Here is an 18333-nt window from a genome sequence, read left to right as displayed (position 1 = left end):
CAGTAGGCTAAGCCTCTGCCTGCGGCGCCAGCATCCCATATGGGCACCAGTTCTAGTCCTGGTGGCTGCTCTTCCCATCCAGTTCTCTGCTATGGCCTGGGAAAGCAGAAGATGGCCCAGGTCCTTGGGCCCCTACACCTGCGTGGGGGACCCAGAAGGGGCTCCTGGCTCCTGGTTTCGGATCAGCGCAGCTCTGGCCATTGCAGCCATTGGGGAAGTGCATGCAAGACTGTCTGTCTGTAACTCTCTCAAATAGATAAATTAAAAAATCTTTAAAAAATAAAAGAACTGATCAGGTTTATGGCAATTCTATCACCTAGTACTACAGTGAATCATTCCCTGTTATCACAGTTGGAAGGCCCACATTAACCATGTCCAGAGGACAAGGAATGTATTCATCTTTGTATCTCCCAGTTCCTGAATTACAGCAGCTGCTCAGCAAATGTCTGTAAAATGAAGGGGCTCCCACACAGGGTATGCCCACTTTAGTCTGTGCTGTCTTCTTCCACCTATCCCCAAACCAACGCCCTCTCAAAGAACAGCGGAACCCCAAGCAGCCCCCTCACCTAGCCCTCTCCAAACCCTCGGGCCCTTGGTACAGAAACTCTAGTCTCCAAGCCCTCCTTGCACTGCCTAGCTTGTCTCCTCCTCCCCAGCTACACTGACATTTCTGAATTCCCGCCTCACACTGAGCTTCCTGGAGGCAATCATCAGTAGTGGCTCAGGTAAGCAACACAAGTTAACACCTTCATTCCGGCAAGCCAAAGTGGACAGAGGGCAGACAGCAATGGAAAAGAGGAGCCAGCCTTTTAGAGAAGAGTATTACACTTCACTCCCATTCTCTCATTCCCTCTACCCCTCAAGTCTCTAACACACCTGCACACTGAAAGGGAGCGCAGCAGAAACACAGTCTCCCAAAAACAAGAAGCCCTTCTCACGGTGCACTACTGTCAGTGCTCCTTTCCAGTTTACTTGAAATTCAAACCTGAGAAAAGGCAGTTGCCGACCTAATCAGAGTTCTAAAACAAACTCCTATCGTCAGAAAAGAACAGTTTCCCATTCCACAGGGACATAGTAACATTATACTATCTGGACTTCCAAATACTGCACAGGATCTTTCATAAAAAGCCTTGACTAAAATCAAAGTTAGTGTGACTGTTAAGAAAATAAACGTGTCAGTGTTTGGGGTGCCAGTGCTGTGGTGCGGCAGGTTAAGTCACTGCTTGTGATATGTGCATCCCATATGAGGACCGGTTTAAGTCCCAGCTAATCCACTTCCGATCCAGCTTCCTGCTCTTGTGCTTGGGAAGGCAGTGGATGACAGCAGAAGAGGTCAGGCCCCTGCTACCCAGGTAGAAGACCTGGATGGACTTTCAGGCTCCTGGCTTCAATCCAGCCCAGCCCTGGCCCTTGCAGCCATTTGAGGAATGAACCAATATATAGAGGCTTGCACTTGCTCTCACTGTCACTCTGCCTTTCAAATAAATCTTAAAAAATAAAAAAATAAAAAATAAAAACATTAGTCCTATCTTACAAATTCAGTCATAAAACTGAAGGATTCAGTTATAACATAATTTTAAATAATATTCTAAAAAACTAAATATATGATTCTTTAAACATTAACATCACCTAAACTTAATTCTGTCCTGAAGGAAACTACAGTTCTTAATATGGTACACATACCTCCACTACCTCAAGCACAACACAGGTACACGTATCAATACAGAATAACAATTCAACCTTTTTAGAAAACCCACTTTTTATCAATTTTAAATCTAAATTATTTCATCTACATAGAGTAACAGGACAGTTATTCTCTTTAGAAATAAAGTCTTCTAGGCCAGCAACACGGCTCACTAGGCTAATCCTCCGCCTTGCGGCGCCGGCACACTGGGTTCGACTCCCGGTCGGGGCGCCAGATTCTGTCCCGGTTGCCCCTCTTCCAGGCCAGCTCTCTGCTGTGGCCAGGGAGTGCAGTGAAGGATGGCCCAGGTGCTTGGGCCCTGCACCCCGTGGGAGACCAGGAAAAGCACCTGGCTCCTGCCATCAGATCAGTGTGGTGCGCCGGCCGCAGCACGCTGGCCGCAGTGGCCATTGGAGGGTGAACCAACGGCAAAGGAAGACCTTTCTCTCCTTTCTCTCTGTCTCTCTCTCTCATTGTCCACTCTGCCTGTCAAAAAAAAAAAAAAAAAAAAAAAAAAAAAAAGAAAGAAAGAAAGAAAGTCTTCTTCATAAATTGAATTTTAAATCTGAATGGCCAAAACTAAAAAAAATTGCCAGGCACTATTCTGAATGCTTTGTGTGTATCAGGAAGTCAACCCCCCACAATAACCCTGTGTGTTATTCCCCTTTTACAAGATAAGGAAATTGAGGCAGAGAGATCAGGTCATTTGTTGCAGGTCATAAAGCCAACAAACGGCAGAGCCCCTCCCACCCCACCCAGGACAGCAGAGCCCATCTCTCTCCATCATCGCGCTTGGCCATGTCAGTGGTGAAGAGACTCAGGAAGCAGCATCTCCCATCACCACCCCTCGATGGCCAGAATGCTCTACACCCCAACCAGCCAAAGGCTGCATACAACGGTGCAAAGGCACAACTTAAGGTAAAATATTTCCCAAGTATCCCTTTGGATCGAGGAATACAATCTCAGGGATGCTCCCAGTCAAGGCTGTCAATAGAAAGCTCCCCTCTTCTTAGCTCAGGGAGCGGATAGCTACATGCTGAACTTTGCACTCCTTACATATCCTTGAACTGATTGTTGTTGCAGAATGAGAAACGTTATGGCATAACAGCTAGAAGCACAGGATCCAAAGAGGACACACCTGCTTTCAAACACCAGCTCCCCCACTTATCAACTAAGTGATCCAGAATAGAAATCTTCCCTTGGCCTCATGCAAAAGGAGAGGGAACACTGTCTTTACTTCAAAGGACTGTTGTATAGTAAAGCAAACTTCATTATATTTAATAATTTTATTAAATAAACATACACATGGAAGGAGGTTTTGGGCTCATGGTAGGTTATCAGCAAGCATTGGCTATTTTACGAACTTGCAAAAGTTTCCACATTTTATTTAGTAACAGTTATCTAATATGATCTTAGTCTCTTCAAAAACTTATTTATTAGAAAGGCAGAACAACAGAGGAAAAAGAGAAGGGAAAGTCAGAGGGACAGCTTCCACTTGCTGGTTCACGCCCCGAAATGTCCGAAAGAGCCAGGTCTAGGCTAGGCTGAAGCCAGGAGCCAGGAAGTTCAACACAGTCTCCCATGTGAGTAGCAGGGTCCCAAGGCCGTGGGCCATCTTTCACTTTCCAGGCTCAGCTAGGACTCAAAACAGTGCTCATATGGGATGCAGGCGTTGCAGGCAGAAATTTAACCTGCTGTGCCACAATGCTAGCCCCCATGTTTCTGTCTTTATCAAGCAGATTTTTATCCCTATACAAAAGTGCTCTGTAATTCTGCTTTCAAATAAACCAATCCTTAAAAAAAAAGAGGAGGACCTAAGTGTGTATAAGGACAGAAAAAAATGGAAGGAAAGGGAAGAGGCAAAAACCGGGCTTTGTTCCTAATGTCCTTTCACATACAAACTGAAGATTTCATAGGTCACTTATTTGGGGGGGGGGGGGGTGTCCAAATTTTCTAGAAGTGATTTTTTATGAGAAAAAAATCCATGTTTTAAAAAATGCAATTGCAGTCATAAGCACAAGGCAATGGGGATGAACAGCCCCACTCTCAAACACTAGAACTAATGGTAGAATGGCACGGGTAATAAAAAAATATATAAAGCATTTGGGGTGGACACTGTAGTGCAGCCAGTTAAGCCACCACTTGAGATGGCAGCATCCCATCAGAGTTTCACCTCTGCTGCTATGTTCCTGGGAAGCAACAGATGATGGCTCAAGTTCCTGGGTTCCTGCCACCTGCATGGGAGACCCAGATGGCATTTCCTCGCAGCTCCTGGCTTCAGTCTAGGCCAGCCCTGGTACTGCAGGTATTGTGGAGTGATCCTGTGCAAGATCTTTCTCTCCCTCTCTGTGACTCTGACCTTCAAATAAATAAATAAGCATTTCTTTTCAGACTAATCAATTAATACAAGATATCTTAAAGGTCAAACTGCCATGTTGGGCAAAAACTGGTTAAAAATTATACAAATGTTCTAGAGTTATTCAAATAATTACGCCAGGGAAACAGAACTCTACCACAAGTAGTCATTTTAGAAGGGCTATGCAGCAATCTATGAAAACTTGAAATGTGTAAATCTTTCCACTCATCAATACTTCCAGGCATCTGTTATCACATACCAAGTCATGCAAGGGAGCAAGCTCAGTGCACCAAGACACTGTTGAGTGTTGTACTACTTGTAGTGGCAAGCAAACCAGAGACCATCTTAATATCCATCACAGACAAACAGTTAAAAAATCACTGCATATACTACAGCCCGAAGAAGTGCCACCCTGGGATTACTGAGAAGTGACGTAGGTCTGCATATACAGAACGAAAAAAAGTCGCAGATTAATGAGAATACTGTAAGTCCCATTTTCTGTTAAATAAAACTATTCACAAGCTTCTAGGAAAAAGGTCTATAAAAATTACAAACTGTTACAAACGGCATTCCTGGGAGAGGGAGGGCTGGGACAGAGGCAAGCCAGGACTCACTGCGGCGGCACACCCATATATGGCCTGACAGTTTCAGCAGCATGTATCGTTTGGCTATGTTTTCTGAGGTAGGAGATTCAAGCAGAGTAGAAGAAGTCAGGGGTGGGGGTGAGAGCACTCATTCCATACTCTGACAGCGGCACCCCCACCCTTTAGTGGAACTCTCAACTGAGACGAGTGGCAAACTCTTCCCATGAAGCAAGCACACTCCCAGCACCTAGCACACACATCCATGCACACCTAGGGGCAAGGATAATGCAGTCCCCACATGCAGGCCTGGCTCGTCAGGACACGGCTGCAGACGTGCCTGCGGGAACTGGGCCCACCGCGGTAACACAGAAGCCAGGCCTTGACCTCCCCACCCCCAAGCTGTGAAGAGCAAAGTCGCAGACTACCAGCACACCCAGCAGACACACCTTCCCCCGGCTCCATCAAACATCCAATCTCGGCAGAAGGAAAGGAGACGACTTTTTTTTTTTTTTTTGACAGGCAGAGTGGACAGTGAGAGAGAGAGACAGAGAGAAAGGTCTTCCTTTTTGCCTTTGGTTCACCCTCCAATGGCCACCGCGCTGATCCAAAGCCAGGAGCCAGGGGCTTCTCCTGGTCTCCCATGGGGTGCAGGGCCCAAGCACTTGGGCCATCCTCCACTGCACTCCCGGGCCATAGCAGAGAGCTGGCCTGGAAGAGGAGCAACCGGGACAGAATCCGGCGCCCCGACCGGGACTAGAACCGGTGTGCTGGCGCCGCAAGGCGGAGATTTGCCTAGTGAGCTGCGGCGCCGGCCTACGACTAACTTTTATGTTAGCTTAGCCGCCACCTGAGGAGCTGGCATTCCATAAGAAAGCTGGTTCAGGTCCAAGCTGCTCCTCTTCTGATCCAGCTCTCTGCTTACAACCTGGGAAAGCAGTAGAAGATGGCCCAAGTGCTTGGACCCCTGCATCTGTGTGGGAGACCTGGAAGAAGCTCCTGGCACCTGGCTTTGGATCAGCTCAGCTCTGGCAGTTGTCATTTGGGGAGTAACCAGCAGATGGAAGCTCTCTCTCCTCTCTAATTCCACCTCTCAGATAAATAAATCTTTTCTTTTAAAGATTTATTTTACTTGAAAGTCAGAGTTACACAGAGAGAGAGAGAGGCAGAGAGAGAGAGAGAGGCAGAGAAAGAAAGAGACAGAGAGAGAGGTCTTCCATCCGATGGTTCACTCCCCAGATGGCCCCAAAAGCCGGAGCTGTGCTGATCCGAAGCCAGGAGCCAGGAGCTTCTTCCAGGTCTCCCACGTGGGTGCAGGGGCCTAAGGACTTGGGCCATCTTCTACTGTTTTCCCAGGACATAGCAGAGAGCTGGACTGGAAGTGGAGCAGCCGGGTCTCAAACTGGCGCCCATATGGGATGCTAGCACATCAGGCCAGGGCATTAACCCGCTGCATCACAGTGCCGGCCCCATAAATAGATCTCTTTTAAAAAAATTCTTCTTAGCTTACTGATGAGTCACTTAAACTGTGTCTGAATTTGATTCTGACCAAAGTTTTTTTTTTTTTAAATATATACATATATTTTCTCCTCACAGAACAATGTTCTTACTCTATCAAGCCTCAATGAATCAAGCCGGTAAAAGGGGGCACTTCTGCTTCAGAAGGGCAGCTCATGAAGTTATGTAAGGATGGAGTTAGGAGTCTGTGTACACCATCTGATATTTCGGTGCACACTGACTTTTTTGTTGCTAATGTGCTCATTTGTTTTGGTCTTGGCTCTCCAATTGAACTGTCAGTTGTTTTATTTATTTTTTTTTTCAAGGAAGCTGCACAGGTATTGAAAGCATCAAGGCCGGCGCCGCAGCTCAACAGGTTAATCCTCCGCCTTGCAGAGCTGGCACACCGGGTTCTAGTCCTGGTCGGGGCGCTGGATTCTGTCCTGGTTGCCCCTCTTCCAGGCCAGCTCTCTGCTGTGGCCCGGGAGTGCAGTGGAGGATGGCCCAAGTGCTTGGGCCCTGCACCCCATGGGAGACCAGGAGAAGCCCCTGGCTCCTGCCTTCGGATCAGCGCGGTGCTGCGCGCCGGCCGTGGCGGCCATTGGAGGGTGAACCAACGGCAAAGAAAGACCTTTCTCTCTGTCTCTCTCTCACTGTCCACTCTGCCTGTCCAAAAAAAAAAAAAAAAGAAAGCAAGCAAGCAAGCATCAAAACAAGTGTCAGGGACTATGGCTCTCAGCAACACGTCTATCATTTACAACCAGTCATAATTTCTTTGGGTTTGTTTCCACATCTGTAAAATCAGGAGGTCACACTAGAAGATCTTAAGTAAGTTTCAGTTCTATCACTAAGATTTTTATATTCCTCATGGGATGTAATATGGAAAGAGGCAGAGCTATTTATATCAAAACTATTTCTTCTCCATGTTTTTAAAACAATGCAGCCATACTGTCTGAAATCCCAATGTTTAGCAAATGAGATGATATCTAATCTTTTTTTTTTTTTTTTTTTTGACAGGCAGAGTGGACAGTGAGAGAGAGAGACAGAGAGAAAGGTCTTCCTTTGCCGTTGGTTCACCCTCCAATGGCCGCCGTGGCCGGCGCGCTGCGGCCGGCGCACCGCGCTGATCCGGTGGCAGGAGCCAGGAGCCAGGTGCTTTTCCTGGTCTCCCATGGGGTGCAGGGCCCAAGCACCTGGGCCATCCTCCACTGCACTCCCTGGCCACAGCAGAGGGCTGGCCTGGAAGAGGGGCAACCGGGACAGAATCCGGCGCCCCAACCGGGACTAGAACCCGGTGTGCCGGCGCCGCTAAGCGGAGGATTAGCCTAGTGAGCCGCGGCGCTGGCCTCTAATCTTAATAACCAAATTTAAGAATATACCATTTATTTGTAAAGTTTTAAGCATTTTACATGTATTATTCAATCTTACAATAAACCAAATAAACAGTTATTTTCCCCCAATTCCAGTTGTGGAAATTGAAACCCAGAGTATCCTCTTGTCCAAGATCACGTAGCCAGACCATGACAAAGCCAAGATTCAAACTCTGGTGGTCCAGCACATTTCACCACTACCTCCTACTATCTGTCTCTCCTGTAGGACAGGAGGCAAGGTACTTCCTTCTCTAACACCTTACCTGTAGACTAGATTACAATCAGATAGTAGTGATGTCAGTGAAATAACTAGAATGTGAGCTGTATAAAAAGGAAAGTTTAAAATTTTATAGCAATTTAAAGCAAGCCTGAAAAAAATATAATGAAATAAGTCTAACTTGCCAAGTTTGCTCCAAACTGCTTATCTACTCTTTGTGCTTCCAAAATGCTATGCATGAACTCTATCATAGTACGGATCTAACATGATGAGACTTTTCTCCCACTCCCTAAACCAAGTCCCTAGTCAGCAGGCCTGTCCTCATACTGCTTATCCTCCACCTTGATATGAAGTCACAGACCCACAATAGGAACCCAACCACGAGTGCTGACTGAATGTCCAACGAGGCTCAACAATCAGCGCCTGGCACGCTATCATAACAAGAGTTCAGAGCCTTAGCACTCTAGCCGTGCTTTAACTTAGAAGGCTTTCTAGGTAATCTTGCTTGGTGTCAGCTCAGGGAAGCAGCAAGATTCAGGTCATGAAAATTCAGAGATAGTACACCAATTTCAAATTCTTACAGTACACACAGAAGAACAACTACAATCATAGTCTTACAAGAGGAGTAAGAAAAAAGAAATACTAGTTTTAAGCCTTAGTGTTTATGATTAAAAGTTAGCTGAGAAGTCCACATCAGATTTTTGAAATTACTATTTATTGGCATTTCATTCCTAAAATTAAGGAAATGGTAACAACATTTACTACAGGCACTGGAAATGACAAAGATACCAAATGTAATTCATGAGTCTGCTCACATTTCAATGATCTAGCCCAAATTCAATCACTGTAATTCTCAGTGTGCAGCCCTGAGAGCAGCATCACCTGGGACCTGATAAAGATGCCACCTGTCAAGTTCCCTCCAGACTTACAGACCTGAAACGCTGGGGAAGGACCCAATACTCAGTACGCCAACAGAACTTCCAAGTAAACCCAACGTATACAGCTTGAGAATCACTGCTGCGGCCTACAGAAAATGTCTCATTTATAAGTTAATATTTATCTATACAGTTCAGATTGTAGAGTACCACATCACAAGGAACTCTTCTCTAAGGACTGTACAAAATGGTTTCCAAGAATAATGTCTACATGTACTAAAGGAGGTTGAAACTAACAGTTCTGGCAAGTATCTGCCTAAGCCAGCTTATTAAGCTTCAGAGGCTGTGCAGGGGAATCTTCAAAAAACAAACAGTAAAAAAGGCAGTTGAACATTCACATACCCTATCCACATGCCCTCCAGCCCAGAGAGCCTGCTCCAGGGTAAAACCCAAAGGGGGGGGGGGGGGGGGCGGTGCTATGGCGCAGTGGGATAACACCCTGGCCTAAAGCGCCGGCATCCCATATGGGCGCCAGTTCGAGACCCGGCTGCTCCACTTCCAATCCAGCTCTCTGCTATGGCCTGGGAAAGCAGAAGATGGCCCAAGTCCTGTGGCCCCTGCACCCATGTGGGAGACCCGGAAGAAGCTCCTGGCTTCGGATCGGCGCAGCTCTGGCCATTGCGGCCAATTGGGGAGTGAACCATTGGATGGAAGACCTCTCTCTGCCTCTCCTCTCTCTGTATAACTCTTTCAAATAAAATAAATAAATCTTTAAAAACAAAACAAAACCCAAAGGATACGCTTGCAGATGTATGCCAGGTAGTGCGTACATAAGCAGCAACCCAACCCCCAGCACAGGAGAATGGACAAGCTGTGGTGCAGTCACAAGAAGGAGTATTTGCAACAACCACAAACCTATAGTGACACACAGTGAAACAAGGTTCAAAAGGCAGGGCATGCAACACATGTACAGCTGACCTTGAACAACACGGATCTGAACTGCACGGGTCCACTGACACAGAATGGCTTGGTTTTGTTGGCTTTGAGATTTGTTTTTTTTTTTTTTTATTTTTTGACAGGCAGAGTGGACAGTGAGAGAGAGAGACAGAGAGAAAGGTCTTCCTTTGCCGTTGGTTCACCCTCCAATGGCCGCCGCGGCCGGCGCGCTGCGGCCGGCGCACCGCGCTGACCCGATGGCAGGAGCCAGGAGCCAGGTGCTTTTCCTGGTCTCCCATGGGGTGCAGGGCCCAAGCACCTGGGCCATCCTCCACTGCACTCCCTGGCCACAGCAGAGGGCTGGCCTGGAAGAGGGGCAACCGGGACAGAATCCGGCGCCCCGACCGGGACTAGAACCCGGTGTGCCGGCGCCGCAAGGCGGAGGATTAGCCTAGTGAGCCGCGGCGCCGGCCCTGGCTTTGAGATTTGTGACAATATGGAAAAATTAGACCAACTGTATAGCCTAGAAACGTTAAAAAAAAAAAAAGGCATGACATGTGTACATGAAATACAGGTAGATAAGTCTATTTTGTTACAACTACCATAAAATATACACAAATTCTAAAAAGTTAAAAAAAGTATTAGCAGACTGTCCAAGGCACCATTCCCAGTCTACCTCATGCTGCTATGGTTAAGTGTACAGCTGCCCCGTTGCCACTACAGAAGTAAAATGTCACCCTCAGACTTCCAACTGCGTGGGGCCAGTGCCCTTCTCTCCTTTGCTGTTCAAGGGTCAACTACAGTTTTTAATTGCATGTGTATGGAAAATTACAGGTGCAATAAAGCTATGTTAAGATACCCAGGTGAATGATGAACACAGGTTTCAGTAAATGGCTGTCTCAGGTGCAGTCAAAAACAGGAAAAGGGAATGGAGGGGCCCATATAGTTACACAGAGGTTACTGTCAAGGTCCAAGCTCTTTGTTAGGTGGTGTTCGTTATATTATTAGAACTAAATCAATAAATGGGCCAATCAAGATAATATGTCATGGGGTTCACGTTGCGAGGCAGCAGGTTAAGCCGCCACCTGCAATACTGGCATCTCATATCAGAGGGCTGGTTCAAATCCCAGCTGCTCTGCTTCTGATCCATTTCCCTGCTAATGCACCTGAAAAAACAGCAGAAGATGGTCCAAGTACTTGGGCACTCTGATACCCACATAGGAAACCCGAATGGAGTTCTTGGCTCCCGGCTACGGCCTGGATGAGCCCCAGCCATTATGGTCATCTGGTGAGTGAACCAATGGATGGAAACACTGTGTATTCTCCCTAACTCTTGCCCTGACACTCTTTCATATAAATAAAATTTTTTTTTGGGGGGGGGGAGAATATGTTCGTGAACCAAAGATTACAGACTAATCTAATTCATTTTACCTAAAGTGCCTGAAAAAAATTTAAAATATATATACCATTCCTCAAAAATTTCAAACAATTCTAAATTCTACCCAATCTGGCTATGGAGGCACAAAAGTCCTGGATTCTAGGCCTTACTGCTAACTTGAGGGTTAAACTGTTTTGGGTCACAGAACCCAAGGCCAAGGACTCTCCCCCCATTAAAGCATAGAAACAGTTCTGACAACAGTTTCAGGGGCTCTGTGAGGCTATCCACAGACATGCCAAGGATCTAGGCACCAGAGTTAAGAGGCCCCGCCCTACCGGCTACATGAACCCAGTACCATCCACTGCTACATGCATAGCTCCATCCTGGGGGTCCTTACAATGGCCCCAGGAAGGAGCAGGTGTAGCACTGTTTACCAATGGAAGAAACTGAGGCAGGTTATTAGGTAACTTACCCACAGGTATAAAACTGGAAGGGAAAAATAAATACCCAGCTACTGAACCTGGAAGCTAAGAATAAAAATGAGCTACTCACAATTCTACAGCCTCACAGACCCTGGCCTCCACCTGAAACTCAACAAGTACCCAGAGCAAATGACAGAAATCCTCTGAGTACATCCTTTCATTTTAAAATAACACAGCAGATGACTGTCCATACCTACTGATGATTTCTAAGATGCTGCCTTGCCTTTATATTCTAGATCCTATCTAGAGGGACATTCCTACTGTTTGGATATAGTATACAAAGACTAACAGTGGAGGTGCCATCTTTCAGATACGAATGCACAACCAAATTATAATTAACTGGCAAAAGACTGACAAACTCAAGACAGCACATGCAAGGGCTGAGACCCATTCTGGATTGTAAGCAGCCACTGACCAAACATTAAGACTCTGTGTATAGCTGTAAGGTCCCATTTAGTTTTACAATTCTTTTAAGACCAATGTTCTACTAATCTGCTCCAAACTTAATGTTTCTAAAATCAGTTCTATTTTCAGCAGCCTGGCACAAACGCATTTTTGCAGTGCTCACTGTATGAAAGGAACTATACCAATTTTTTAAAGTGCTTCTTTGCTTTGTGTCCCAATTTTTTTCCCAAAAAGTATGTACTGCTTTAACCATATGAAAAAAAGTCAAGACAGATATTGCAAAGTTGCCAGTTTATGGTCAGGGGCCAGCAGACTAACTTAGCCAGTGACAATCAACGAAGACAGCTAAAGTGGACAGTTCGGAAGTTGAATGGACAGAACATGGTGGCAAGTGCACAAGAGATAGGCGTTGATCTTCTCTTGTAAAAGCCTGTCTTTGGTACTAGAAAGAGTCATGTCATTTCGACAGAGCACAGAATACGCTTAATAAAACTAGGCTTTAGTGTTGGGAGCTACGGAATTCAGCATACAACTTACTGGGATTAGCGATGCCTTCAGAAGACATTCAACAGGGATACACTTTAGGGCCCAGAGATCAAAGGGCAACAGGGCAGAGTGAGGATCCTCAGTCATCGCCCTGCCCTTAGGCCAGTTCTCACAGTTCTCATTCAATTCCAACAGTTTTGTTATCAAATAGAATGAGTGCCCGCCATTCTTCCAGGCACCATTCTGGATACCAAGGCTATCATCTAAGCATCAAAATCCTATGAAGCATGAATTGTTACTATCCCTCACTTACAAATCAGACCACAGAGGCACAAAGTTACCCAGCTAGTCAAAACCGACAGCTTTGCTTGACAGAATGGCCGGGGAAGGAGACACGTGGACCCCAGTTAACAGATGAAAACCACAGATACTTTAGTTAAGATTGCACTATCTCACTGGTTGCACTCTAATTTCTATTTAAGAATTCGGTTTTTTGTTCATCTGAAACACCATTCCTGCCGTCTTAGCCCAGAATCCTCCGCTGCTAAAGGCTGACATCTGTACCTTTCTGAGGCCGCTCAGACTCTGGGCTTCACAGTAACTACTAGTCTCCCACGGAACTGAAGGCTGCTTGATGGAGCTGGATCTTTATCTGTGTATCTCTACCCTCCCAGTCTGAAAAGCAGGAAGCTACTCAACAAAGGTTTGTGATAGTTAATCACTTCTGCTTTTCCACAGTTTTGGGGGGCTCTGAAAAAATATTTTTCCAGTCTAACTGCTGCCTAGGCTTGTTGCCTTTTAGCCATTACTTGGGCTGTCCATGTTCAGGACACTGCTGGATCTCTCATACTGATTTTGGTGGAACTGTCTTTCTAAAGTAAAAATCAAAGATACGGTAATTCTCTCAAATTAGAAACTTTCACCTACTGGTTCTCTATCACCTACTGGTCAAAGTTCACAGCACTGTTCTCCATCTTATCCCCACACAACCCCACCTGGGGCCAACTCTACCACCCCTCCCTGACTGCAACTATCTACGGCTGCACATGGTGACCCCTGAAAACACAGCTGAAATTCGCTTCACAGCCTTCCCCCGTGGGCTCTTTCCTTCTCTCCCTTCCTACACTGTGACCTTCCCAAACACAATCCCTTTAGGCAAACATTCATACCTCTATCTTCAGGTCTGTCAAATAACAGCTTAGTGTTTAATAAATGTTTACTGAAAGAACAAATTATTAAAGAATTCAGTAAATCTGCTCAATGTATTTTTTTTTAATTTATCTGAAAGAGAGATCTTCCATCCACTGGTTTACTCCCCAAATGGCTGCAACAAACAGGGCTGGAGATCGCCAAACAGGTCCCAAAGCCAGGAGTTTCACCCAGGTCTCCCACGTGGGTACAGGGGCCCAAGCACTTGGGCCATCTTCTGCTGCTTTCCGGGGCACATTAGTGGGGAGCTGAATCAGAAGTGGTACAGCCAGGACCATATGGGATGCTGGCGCTGCAGGCGGTGGCTTAACCTGCTGTGACACAGCACACACCTCAAAATATAATTTTTAAAAAATATTTATTTGAGAGACAGAGAGCAAGCACACACGTTCATCCCCCAAATAACCACAAGGGCCAGAGACAGGAGCTGGGAGCACAGGACATGTTTCCCATGTGGTGCCAAGAACTCCTTCACCTGAGCCATCACTGCTGCCTCCCCAGGTGCACTTGAGTGGGAAGCAGGAGCAGAGCCAGGACTCGGCACCCAGGTACTTTGATGTGAGATGTGGGTGTCTTAAACGCCAGGCTAAAGGCCCACTGCCTACTGCATACAATTATATTAGTCTACCATCAATCAACACAATTCTGGCTTGTTTTCCAGTACCCGCAATAAATGGTGCACTTCTCTAAACTAGCTCATCCCATTCACGGATGAATTCAAGATCTTACACCTTAATCACCAGCTAATCACATCACCATTGCCAAAGATGCCAAACAGGTGCCAGTGAGTATCAAAATCTCTTCAAATCATGAGCAAATAAGGAATGTTCACAACTATTGTAAAAGACATAGAAAGGCAACGTTAAAGTGGAATAGCTCCCACTTAAGCACATGAATTAAAAGCATACAATTCTGGGCAGTGTCTTCTCATCTCTAGGTGCATACTACAGGGAAGACACTCAAATGCTTACTTTTAAAAAAACCTGTGTAATAGCTAGGGTTGGCCTCACAGTCAACTAGGTCAGGTTCTAGGAGAGCCCAGGGATATAACCTGACTTTGTGCTACACTTGAGGCCTTTTGCAAACAATCTGAACCACTAACATTTTGGTCTCCTCACTTATCTGCCTCAGTATGCTGAGAACATAATGTGCTTCACAAGTCTTGTCACAAGGTGCAATGTGCTCTGAGGAGATCCTCACATTTCATCCCAGAATAAGTCTCTGTTGTTATCTTCAACCCAAAGGCTTTCTTATCGTGGAGGCACAGATGGGGGAAGGGAAGGGAAGATATAAAATGACTTGGTTGAAAAGGCCCAGCCAGTCCCTAACAGAGTCTTCATTTTCACTACCAGTTCCTAATCCTCTTATCAAAAAAAATTTTTTTTTGGTTTGGAAAGCTTTTATTGACAGCAGGCAGAACAGGGTCTCAAATTAGTTATTAGCTTCTCATACCCATTTAGTTTGAATGTGTAAGTTTCCAAGGCCTGTAGGTTGATAGCTCTAGGGAAAGACACTTGGTGGATTACCGTTTTGATGGCTGGATCCGAGTTCATAAATCTACCTCTAACTTCTAAATTTCAAGACAGCTTGATCTAAACTTTAAAGGCATTTCTTTTCTAACCAGATCTCTAATCTGCAATTTTTTTCTTTGTCCTCTAAATGTGTCAAGTCATACTGGCCTCTCCAGCTTACGATCCAATTATAAAAGGCTGCCAGAATCTTCTTTGACCTAAACAGTAAGCCAACCCCTGCTACACTGCAAAGGGTTCCTTGGCCTCCATCATCCATAGCCAAAGATGTTGACTTCCACTCTGAATTGTTATAGGAACCCAGAAACCTGAAGTCCAAGAAGCCCCCACCCTCGCACTTCTGAACCACCTCTAGAGAAAGCCTCTTAATCCTGACCCCATCAGAGTCTGAAGTGGGGGGAACCTCTGTTCTTTCAGATTCAGCAGCACCAGTGGTGAGCATTTGGCACCCCACCTGTGAACCCTTGCAGGTGGTATCAACCTAAAGACTCCCATACCGTGTGTAGTGCTCAGGGCAAGCTACTTAGATGCGCTTTCCTGAGCCCAGGTGACTTGCATAACTGGGAGATTAGCACAGGCTCAAAGGGGTGCAGAGATCACAACTGGGCTCACGGCAGTTTACTGAAAATTCTAAACCAACGCATTCTCACATATGCCTGCCTCTTGCATGATCTTAGTTCTCCCCCTACACTTTCTGCTACACCACTGTCGGTGGTCTTCCTCTGCAGAGGCCACGGGCCACCCGACAACTCATTCTGACGACCGCCTCTTGCGGCTGGCATTATCAAATCGCTGAGCCCGCATGTCCCACAGCCTCTGCTGAGACAGACACTGCAGACCCAAACTGGCCATCCCCTCCTCCTCACGTCTCCGCGTCGCTCGTCTTTCCTGGCCGGTATCCTTCCCCGAGAAGGCTTGAGGCTCCCCGGACCGCAGGCTCCCAGGGCGCAGCGCTGCGACTCCCCCCAGCTGGCACCTACCTCCTCTTGCAGCGCGCCCGGGGTCGATGCTCGCCAGCACCCTCCAACGGCCCCAACGGCCGCGCCAAGCCTCCCGTCTGGAAGCCGGGCGCCGCGCCAGGTGCCGGCGCTCACCTCCGCGCCCACCCACCCACCCCTGCCGGAGCCCACCCCCGCCCGCCCCTGGCCCAGCCGGTCCCTCTACGCCTCCCGGGCCGGGCGCGTCACAATCCCCGCCGCGGGGCGAGGCCGCTCACCGTCACGGCCCCCGGGAACGGCCGGGAGTCACCGCTCGGCGTCCTAGCCCGGCTCCCGCAGCCCCGAGGGCCCGCACAGGCGCGGCGGGACGCAGCGCTCCGCGCCCGCAGGCCCCTCCTCCGCCGCCGCGGGCTCCCGCCTTCCCCGCCCCGGTCCGCTCCGCCCCGCCCCTCGCGGCCGCCTCCAGGCCCCTGCAGGTTCGCAAGGTTCCCACCCCGCCCCCGCGCGCCGGCGCCGCAGGCCTCGCCGCCTCCCATTGGCTCCGCCAGTTGCTAGGCGATGAACATCCACGGCCGGCATTGGCCGGGTGGGGGCCTCGGAGTCTCCTCCTCAAAAAAAAAAAAAAAAAAAAAAAAACGCCAAGAACCAACCCTTCTCCCCGGAGCCCGAGCGCGCTGCGAGCGCAGCTGCGGCTTCGGCACCTGTTAGCCCTGCGGTTCACCCGGCCGAGCTCTGCTCCCCGCCCCCTCCTCACACCCGGCGCACCCAGGGCTCGGTGGGGGCAGGGGGTCGCCGCTGCTTCAGAGCATATTTTCCGGGCCCCCCACTGAATCCCAACACCCATCCTAGGAGCAAACGCGAACTCGGTTCCCAGAGCCGGGTGCGTTTGCTGGAGCCAAACACCTGGCACCCAGAATTGGGTCAGGCCCGAAGGAAGGGAGGCGCACGCATGGGGGATCGTGGATGCAAATAACCTAACGGGCAAAGTTATGAGGAAAAATTGGGGCAAAGAAACGGACCTCGGTGCGAGTTTGTAAGAAATGGCTCCCGTGAACTAGAAGTTTATGCGAGAAATGCCCCGAAACATCTGCCTGGAAAATGAATGCACATAGGGCTGGTGAGCCCTGGCCACGTGGCAGGCTCCTCCCCCGTCCCGTGTCAGGCTAAAGTTCTAAAGAGAAAAGAAAGCTATCAGACGGCTAAATCGCAGGCTTATGAATCAGTTTATATATACGGTCTATTTGGATTTTTTTTTTCTTGTGAAGCCAAGATTTTTACTCAAGAAGAGAAAAAGACAGGTTTGCCTTTTCCAGGAGGCACCTGAGGAAGCTTGAAGCACTAACTGAGAGACAACAGGGAAGAGTGGCCCTCTCCCAGTTTACCCAAACACACTCCACTCCCGGATGAGAGGTCCAGGGCAGAAAAGGCGCAGGCCGCGGTGACAACTTGAGGTCCCAAGAAAAGGCTCCTGTTTGCCCTTGGCCTGCGCCGTCAGGAGGTCCCACTGGATGCGTGGACCACGGCTGACAGCCATATAGCCCAGTGAGATGTCATCCTTGTGAAGGTGCTATCTGCAGAGCTAGGGACTAGGCGAAGCCACTTTCTCCCGGCAATGACCTTGCTCCTAATAGACTAAAGAAGAGGGGTTGGGGGTAACACTGCTCTCGAGAAGGGTTTTGAAATTTCATTCCCAAAACACCACACCTGTTCCCATCTCAGAAAGCAACTTAATGACAGGTTTGCTTTGAAATAGGGCTTAAGGCTTTATTTAGGCCAGTTCACCTCCTCACAGTCTCAATCTTATTAGCTGGAAGTGCTGAGATCAATCACTTCAGTAAGGAATGTCTGGCACCCCCTACTCCCACCCCCACTACCACCTAAATCGTATTTTAAGAAGGTTTGAGTCCCACAGAGGTAAGCTCTGCAAAGTTAAGTCCGGGCCCTGCCCTTCCTCCCCGCCCCAGGAAGGAATCAGATCCCTCTGAAAAACAACAGTTCTCATTGTGGAGAGACCTTTCCATGCATAAAATTACCAAGGGCTCCTAGGAGCTTTTCTTGTCTCTGTTGATGCTACACTAGAGACCAAATCAGAGAAATTTAGAATTATTTTTACAACAATGAATGAAAGTTAATATTAACAGGAATAGCACATTTTATAAAAGTTATTATGTCCCCCCAAATTAGTAAAAAGCATGGTATTACTTTAAAATTTTGCATACTTGGGGCTGGCATTGTGGTGTCATGCCGCCATCTGCAGTGCCGGCATCCCATATGGGCACCAGCTGCAGTCCTGGCTGCTCTACTTCCCATCCAGCTCCCTGCTAATGTGCCTGGGAAGGCAGCAGAGGATGGCCCAGGTCCTTGGTTCCCTGTACCCATGTGGGAAACTT

At 47.7% G+C, this 18333-nt stretch overlaps 1 protein-coding gene across 6 annotated transcripts in view; it reads right to left on the bottom strand.

The window, feature by feature from the left end:
• The window catches only part of SSX2IP (SSX family member 2 interacting protein), a 53515-nt gene extending 37147 nt beyond the window's left edge, over nucleotides 1–16368 (bottom strand). For 2 of the 6 annotated variants that reach the window (XM_051857533.2, XM_051857536.2), the window contains exon 1: nucleotides 16222–16368. The gene's annotated coding sequence lies outside the window, so the exon portion shown is untranslated. Of the gene's footprint in view, nucleotides 1–9558; nucleotides 9627–9994; nucleotides 10040–15985; nucleotides 16118–16221 lie in introns of those variants that run through there. The other 4 variants (XM_070076953.1, XM_051857534.2, XM_070076951.1 and 1 more) reach the window with 4 other exon arrangements.
• Between the last annotated feature and the right edge of the window lie 1965 nt (nucleotides 16369–18333).

The sequence above is a fragment of the Oryctolagus cuniculus genome, chromosome 7 (assembly GCF_964237555.1).
Source record: "Oryctolagus cuniculus chromosome 7, mOryCun1.1, whole genome shotgun sequence".
NCBI lineage: Eukaryota > Metazoa > Chordata > Mammalia > Lagomorpha > Leporidae > Oryctolagus > Oryctolagus cuniculus.
The sequence above is the reverse complement of the archived record's forward strand: the minus strand, read 5'-3'. Positions and strand labels throughout refer to the sequence as shown.